This window comes from Telopea speciosissima, chromosome 1 (assembly GCF_018873765.1).
Source record: "Telopea speciosissima isolate NSW1024214 ecotype Mountain lineage chromosome 1, Tspe_v1, whole genome shotgun sequence".
Lineage (NCBI taxonomy): Eukaryota > Viridiplantae > Streptophyta > Magnoliopsida > Proteales > Proteaceae > Telopea > Telopea speciosissima.
Window position 1 is genome coordinate 81776879 of NC_057916.1, and position 8223 is coordinate 81785101.

The following is an 8223-nucleotide window of genomic DNA, read 5'->3' on the forward strand; positions in this document are numbered from 1 at the left end:
TTTCCCCCATCAAGAAGCGAAGTCTAATAGAATATTGAGAATAGCCTGAATACGAGTATTTCAAGATCAAAGCCCGTGAGGTTTGGTTTTTCTACTCTGATGCCCTTTGGGTTTTGGCTTTTTGGTTGGACTTCTTCCATCACAAAATTTTCAACTCTACAGTTCTGGTCACTGGGAGTTCTCGTATTTCTTACTTATCCAAGTCACCCCATGTGATGCTAATATCTCACTTCTCTCCTTCTGTAGGTTTAATGGGCGACCCAATAAATTATAGAGGAACACCTCCTATGCCCATTTTTCATCTGCAATCACCACAAATTCTGGGTGGTGATTACTGCAAACCATGACCCTGTTGGTAATTTGTTCTCTCTCTCTCTTTATGTGGCAGTGATTCATCAATCAGATTTGCTGCGGCACTCAGCGACTGGACAGAGGAACAGAGGCAGATCACAATTTGTCAAAATCTGTAGTACAGTCTGTGTATGGGTTTCTAACTAACAGCGAGGAAAGCTCCCAAGACCAGTTGGAACAAATCAGACATCACCATGCCAAACCCACTTGGATCTCTCTCACTCTCTCGTTTTTATTATTCCACTAAAGGCACTCCTGGGTTTGTGAGTCTCTGGACCTAATTTAATAATAAGCCCCTCTCCCCACTCCAGACCCCACATTCAGTGAGAGGCAACGTATACTCTAAAAAGGAGGCCGTGGGGAAGAAATAAGACTTACAAATTTTATATTTAATTTGTGTTTCTAAAGTAACATCAGCCTTAGACGTGAAGGCAACTGGGTTTTCACTGAAATTATAAACAGATCAAACAGCCTAGCATCATACGATTTCAACTAAACAAATGGGGATTCTCAAAGGTCAAAGTGTCACTATGCCTGCAATTCTTTAGGTTTTGTTGGTAGCCCAGAAAGAGAGGTCCTTCTTCAATACAGATTCTCTACGGTGCGCTGCCCGTAGCGGCCTTAGCGGTGCACTCCCAGGGCTGCACCCATTTCCGCCTTACCCTTGCCCGAGCAGGGGTAAGGCAGACATTGCACATGACCCTGTGACTACGCCGCTATAGGAAGCACACCATAGAAGATCAGGATCCGGTCCTTCTTAACCTCAAGAGACACAGATATCCATCTTTGTTTTTTAAAAGATGGGTGATGTGTCACTAAAAGTTTGTTCTACAAATGAGTGACATGCGGAAAGCTTGGCAGACGGTTTGCATGAAGCAGGGTTCGATATTGATTCATGGAAGCCTTTGGAACCAGGGGTGGCTAGCCCAATATCTTATAGGATATAAAGCCTGTATCTGAAACACATATCATGACGGTGCAGGTGCCAGGACAACGCAAAATGTCAATCATTTGGCATTGGGGGATGGGGAACAGACCACTATCATCCAGATCCCCGATACGTCCTATCTCGAAGCACGTTACAATTCAGAAGCATTTAATGAAGGCATGTTTAGGTTGATCAAATATCCCCCGAAAGGGTCTATTATCTCCTGACAAGCCGCATTGCATTTAACGCATGCTTGCATAAGTCGACCAATCTCATGTCGCGCATGGACTCAACGTCCCATTGTGTCACATCAAGACACATCCTCTCGATCGCCTATAAAGATTAGCTAAAGACTCCAAGTAAGACAAATTGAACTCAATCTACCACTTTAGGGCTAGTTCTGGAAGTGATTCGACTACGGTCAAGGATCCTTGATCTGGTTCCACATTTCTTCTCGAATCTGTCTCTCCCCCTTGGCTAGTTGCCCCGAAAACTGACTTAGGCATCAGAAGATTACACCGGGGCTAGCCCTAATTCACCTCTTGTATCCTCTTTCTTTTGTGCAGGCTGGAGCATTTGACGGCTTTGCGCCGCACCTTCAGTTTTTGCCCGCATCAATGGGTTTTCTTCCCTATCATTATGCCTAATGAAATATAATACTTCACTATTTGCCACTTGATCATACATGAGTTAGTCCATATAATAGAAGATCTCACATACATTTCAATTGTGAAATTTTAATCCAAATTAAGTAAAGAAAGTTGCTCAAACTCTAATTCAAAGTTTCAGTAAAATTATCAAAATGTTATCAAATGGAGATGAATATACGATACAAAATGGCATCTGTTGTAACTTTATCTACTTCTCTACTTGTTTAAAACTGAAATTGTACAAATGAGATGTTTGTTTTCTCCTATTGTACAAATGAGATGTTTGTTTTCTCCTATATCACATGGATTAACCCATGTAGTGCGAAGTGGCAAAAATGAAGTGTTATACTTCATTAGGCATAGTGACGCCTAGAATGACCTAAGCTATATTTTTTTTGGAGAAAATTTCACAAACAGCCCCTAAAAGTATCCAATATCTCAGAAACTTACCATACTTGGTCAAAATGTCACAGACACTCCAAACGTTAAGCACAGTCGGTATCAAAGGTGAAATATCCATTTTACCCCTTAGTTATGTAAATAAAAAGACAAAACTGCCATTTCATCTTCTTCCCTAAATATCCATTTTACTCCTTAGTTATTTAAATAAAAGGACAAAACTGTCATTTCATCTTCTTCCCTCTATGGCTGCGGCTCCGGCGACCACCACCTGCTCCGGCCAAGATGAACGGAAGTGGCAACCATCCCTGGTTTCGCCAGGCGAAAGCAGGAGAGGAAGGGAAGAGGAAGATTGTCGCACTCAATAACTGAGAAAAGTAATTAATCACCTTCAGAAACTTGGAACGGTAATAATCATTTGGGAGATCAAGAGGTGTCCAACAAGACTCATCCATGGAGTCCTTGAAACCAGAACCATCTTCTTTCAATGGTGATGCAGCCATCACCGTGGCAGTATATATGAGTCTCTTTATTGTTCCTGATCATAAACAGGACTTCACTATGTTCTCCACTGATGCTACGGTTGTTTCAGTTGTGTCTTTGTACTGTTTAACCATCAAAATATAACAAAAATCCAGTGAGAATGAATGAAGAATTAATTAAAAGATAAAAGAAAGAGAAATTAACAGACTTGAGAGCTCTGGGTGCTGTTTTGATAGGGAGTGGCCAGATGGAACACAAAATCGCAGCCCTGGATGGGGAGATTGAACTCATCTGGGTTATAGATATCAGCCTTGAACAGCCGTAATTTGGTATTTGCTTCAGGGAAGTTCTTGAGAAGTCCTACCTTTGAATGGTCATCTGTGAATCAATTTAACAAAAAGGGATTGACATGAAAAAACAGAGAGAGAAAGAGAGAAAGAGAGAAAGAGAGAGAGACAGAGAGAGAAGAGAGGTCATATGTGAGTCAATTCAACAAAGGAATTGACATGAGAGAGAGAGAGAATCATCTGTGAGTCAATTTAACAAAGGAGTTGACATGAGAAATAGAGATAGAAAGGTGACTGTGAGTCTCCGGCGACCATCACCTTCCCATCCTGCGACAATCTTCCTCTTCCCTTCCTCTCCTGCTTTCCCCTCTTCCCCTGAGATGGTTGCCACTCCAAAAAATTCACTTCCCGCTGCTGCAACCTCCATGATCGCACCTGAATTCGACCCATTTAGCCCCTGTGACAAATTCTGGGTTGTAATCACCAGAGACTGAGCCAGAGTCTCCCTCAGTGTTCTCAATCTTCGCAGGAGAGGATCCATCTCCACCAGAATCGGACCAAAACTCGGCCGAATCCATGCTTTTAGGTTCAGTTCGTTTGCTTTCCCCAGATTCTTCAAAACCCAAATCCACTTTCCCAGTCTCTCACATCACCACAACCCAAATCGTTTTTCCTGGAAACCGATTGTTCACTGCTCGAATTCGACCAAAACTCCCCCGAATTCTTATGCTCGAGAGAGAGAAAGAAATCCATGAAAGTTCGCTTGTGAGCTGCCATGGATTCTTCGCTGATGTCCATTTTTGCCTTTTTCCTGCTTCACAGAGAGAGAGAAAGAAACCCACAGAGACAGCAGAGAGACGACGATGGATTCTTCGCTGATGTCCATTTAGCATTTAATTTGTAGGGTTAGGGTTTTAATTTGTAGAGTTAGGGTTTTTATTGGGTTGGATTGCTGAGAGCATGGTCGGACGGGGGAGACTGGAGAGGGCGGTGGCGGGGTTGCAGGGGAGCAAGAGAAGGAGGGCTGGAGAGGGTGGCGGTGGCGGTGGCGGCGGCGGAAGAAACAGCAGAAGGAGAAGAAAGGGAGAAAAAAGGAATAAAAAAAAATATTGAATAAAAATAAGGGCAAAATTGTCTTTTTCCAAAAACTAACTTCTAACATCATTAATTCATCATTAAGGGTATTATAGGGATTTCACTGTGGTAAGGGTAATTTTGCCATTTAAAAAGAGTTAACAGGCTCTTAACTGCATAGACTAACGGAGTGGACTAAATTGAAATAAATTCAAAAAAATAGAGGGTGTCGGTGATATTTTCACCAAGTATGATAAATTTATGAGATATTAGATACTTTTAGGGGGTGTCCATGAAATTTTTCCGTTTTTTTTTTAAGTACTCCTTCACCGACAATGGAATAAATCAATAGTCAAATATGTTGGTCCCTATTGTACAAAGCCGTTTGTACCCTTGGGAGTTTGATTCAACGACGTTGAAATAAGGAATCCCTTCACTATGGGTGAAAGAAACATGTTCTTTTTTTTAGTCCTTTTTTTTTGAAAAAAAAAACCAACTATATGCCCATTATAAGTTACTTAAATATGGAGTTTTATTTTTTTTTCTTAATGAATATAGTGTTGGTTGAAGGGGAAAGTTTTCCTTCACCCATGAATCTACGGTCATAATTATCTACCCCTCCCCCCACCTATGATCTTAATTAAGGTGAGGATTTTTTTTAATAGAATGTTTCAAATTTATAATTTGGTTGAGACCAGGTAGCTGTGAAGGTGTAGAGAGGGAAGGCAGCTCCCATTCCGCATTTGGTAAGTGAGCGAATCCACACTGTTGGATGGGAAGAGAATGTTTGTATTGCTCTCATGTCAAATTTGAGACATTAATTCTATCATATGATTCCCCTTGTTTGACATATTTTTCTCTTAGGGACTACGTTTGGTTGCAAGGAAATTAAAGGGAAAATTTTTGTAACTATTATCCAACACAATTGTATAAAATTTTTTAAATTTTATGCCAAAAAAAAAAGACATTTTGTAGATGTACTTTTATTTTACTTTTCAAATCCAATGGATTTTTTTATTAAGCAAATCTAATGGATATAAAGTAAAGTGACATTAATAACAAAAAATAGAATGATTTGGAGTTACTCATATAATCGTGTGAGATAATGACTTATGACTATGGAAGTTTCTTTTTTAGATTTAAAAATTCCACTTCTTGCCTTGTATTTCCAATGGTAGAATCGATTGCAAAGATTGGGAATTCTTAACAAAAAATTTCATTTTATTTCAGGACTAAGTTTCCCTCCGTTTGACGGTTCACCCACCATCCTACGGTTCACAAACCCTCTAAGAATATGTTTTAAAATACCCTCTTGATACCCTTTCCCGTTTTAGTGCATGAGGCTCAGGCCACTGCAGGGTTTGAATAGGGTCATAATGTACGCAATCTTATCCTTGCTTTTACAAAGAGACTATTTCTAGTCTCGAACCCATAACCATTTAACCACTTGATCACAATGGAGAAACCATTACCATCGCATCAAAACCAGCCCTCAAGGATATCGCTTCACTATGATAGGAATTGATTTTACATCAAAATGCAATCCCTAGGGAATTGCACACACTCTCCCTTTAACTTTGTCTTACTCATAAAACCAATAATTCTTCTTATTATAGAACTCATTTTCAAAGAAACAAATATTTTCAATAATTTACAGGAAAGAAAGAGATCCATGACCAATTTTCCATAGACTCAGTTTGCTTTTATGTTAACAAAAAATTTCTCCTAAAACAGAAATTTTCACTGGTTGTTTTGAAGTAAAATACACAAACTACATTGAAAAATAAGAAAAATTTTATATGAGGTAAAATTTCTCATAAAATATCATTCTAAGGACAGTCCAAAAGAAAATCCTTAATAGAACAAAGGGAAAAAGAATGATGTCTGGTCATATGAATCCTACGCCCCGACTTAGGAGCAAATGAAATTACCACCCACCCCTTGAAATAAAAAATCTCATCCATGTTAATTCCCTCTTTTTTTTTAATAATTGTACATGTTAATTCTCTTGCACATGCTCTCATTGGGCCCTACACTGATGCAGCAGCCAGCTGAGACTATGTAGCCATCTTTTCCCCTAAATAAATAACATTTTCTTGCCAATCCGACCCTATAAACACTCAAATCATAGAAACTGTTCTACGATACAATTCATATAAGCACAATAGTCTGTCTAGGCCATTGGATTGGCCTAAATTTAGGATTTAAGTCAAACCCAATTGCTACTTTGTCGGTGGAGCAATGGATGAAAAAATTAAGCTAAGCTCATCAACTTAATACTCCTAAGCATCATTGTGAGGAAATCTTAGATGGGGAAATTGACGCATCATCCACAGCTACTCTAAATTAGTTGATGTTATGCAAGAGATTGTATCTTTTATGTTTGGGTCCTTCAAGGCATCACTATGGCGATTTATTATTAGTCACCTGACAGTACATGGGTTAGTCCATGTGATAAAGGACACCCTATTATTACCAAAAAACATAGAAGATAAAGGACACCCTATATATATATATATATATGACCAAATTTTAACTCAAAGTGAGCAAGGAAAGTTGCTCAAACTCTGATTCAAAGTTTTAATCAAATTATCAAAATGCCATCAAATGGAGATGACTATAAAAATACAATGACGTCTTTTGTAATTTTAACTACTTCCTCTACTCATATTAAGCTGAAATTTGTAACAATGAGATGCTTGCCTGGTCTATCACATGGACTAACACATGTTGTGTGGATGTGACAGATACTGAAGTATTATACTTCACTAGGCATGGTGATTGGGAAGAAAACCCTTTATCTTTTTAAGCCTGAGTCCACCTTGGTCACCTTGGAAAAAAGATCTCTAAGCCGACAACGGAGGGTGCACTAGCTCTCTCTCTCTCTCTCTTATATTAAATACGGGGGTTCCCTTCTCTATCTTTAAATATACTCTTATGCTGCCTATTATTGGCTTGACATGTCAGATGCCAATATAAGCAATATAAGTGGGCAGTGTTTAGATTCCTCCCCTATTTTTTTTGGGGGGGGGGGGGGGGGGATTGAGTTTCATAGGAGGGAGGAGATATATATATATAGGAGGCGTTAGCATACACTACGCTGCCTGGTAGTGTTCTTTTGCCCTTTTATTCTTAGGTTAAGAGATCGTTGCCTAGTCACATGGCCCTTGCACCAATGGAGGGGACAATGAGAGCATGTGACATTGGCATCAACATGGATGAGATTTGTATTTCAATAGGATTGGGGTGTTAATCTCGCATGCTCGTGTTTGGGGTGCAGGATCCAAGCAACAAGGCAATGTTCTTTTTCCCTTATTACCGCTCGCAAGTGGTAAGCCAACGGGTAGCACTAATTAGGCCACAGGACGGAGGCATCATAAAAGAAAAGTATGGGTCAATTTAAAGGGAAAAGAGATAGATAGACACAACAAGCGCTAGCTTGGGGTAAGCAGAACCTTTTTCCCAAAAGCTTTGATTAAAGCAAGGAATTTTAAGTCGACAAACACACCCACAACTGTAACTTATCCTGTTCTCTGCATCTCTGCAGTTTATAACTAAGAAAAGTATACAAATACAAAAAGAAAGCTAAAATTACTTTTGTGCAAACCAGTGGTCATGGTTTTTTTAGAGCACCTGATTGAATTCCCCATCTTTGAACACTCCAATACAGCATTAACATATTACCCTATTAGACTCATTTCCAGTGACCCAATTTATTGGCTGTGTTTAAGGATGAAAAGCAATTCAAAGCTTCAAAAGACAGCAACACAGTTTAAACAGAGCTTCAGAGGCCAGGGAGAAGAACACTAATGCATGTGGCATGAAAGAGAAGTATCTAGTTTTGCTTCAAACTCTTACAAGCAGAGTATCTAGTTTTAGAAGCAGAGTACAATGTTCCCATAGTTCACATAGAGTAGTATCTAGTTTTGCTCTAATTCTTTGCAAAAACATTTAATCCAAAACCCCTAAATAAATACAATCCATTAGCCCCAAAAAGCAAATGAAGGAAACGAAAGAAAATAAAAAATAAAAAAAAAATCCAATCTTTCTA

The 8223-nt window shown here is 39.2% G+C and overlaps 1 long non-coding RNA gene across 1 annotated transcript; it reads right to left on the bottom strand.

Moving 5' to 3' along the window:
- Positions 1-1931: 1931 nt before the first annotated feature.
- On the bottom strand, positions 1932-3267 carry LOC122656264. The gene is made up of 4 exons (XR_006332071.1): positions 3020-3267; positions 2728-2933; positions 2345-2349; positions 1932-1943 (listed from the first exon to the last, which is right to left on the bottom strand). It is a non-coding gene; the product is annotated as an uncharacterized LOC122656264 (long non-coding RNA).
- Between the last annotated feature and the right edge of the window lie 4956 nt (positions 3268-8223).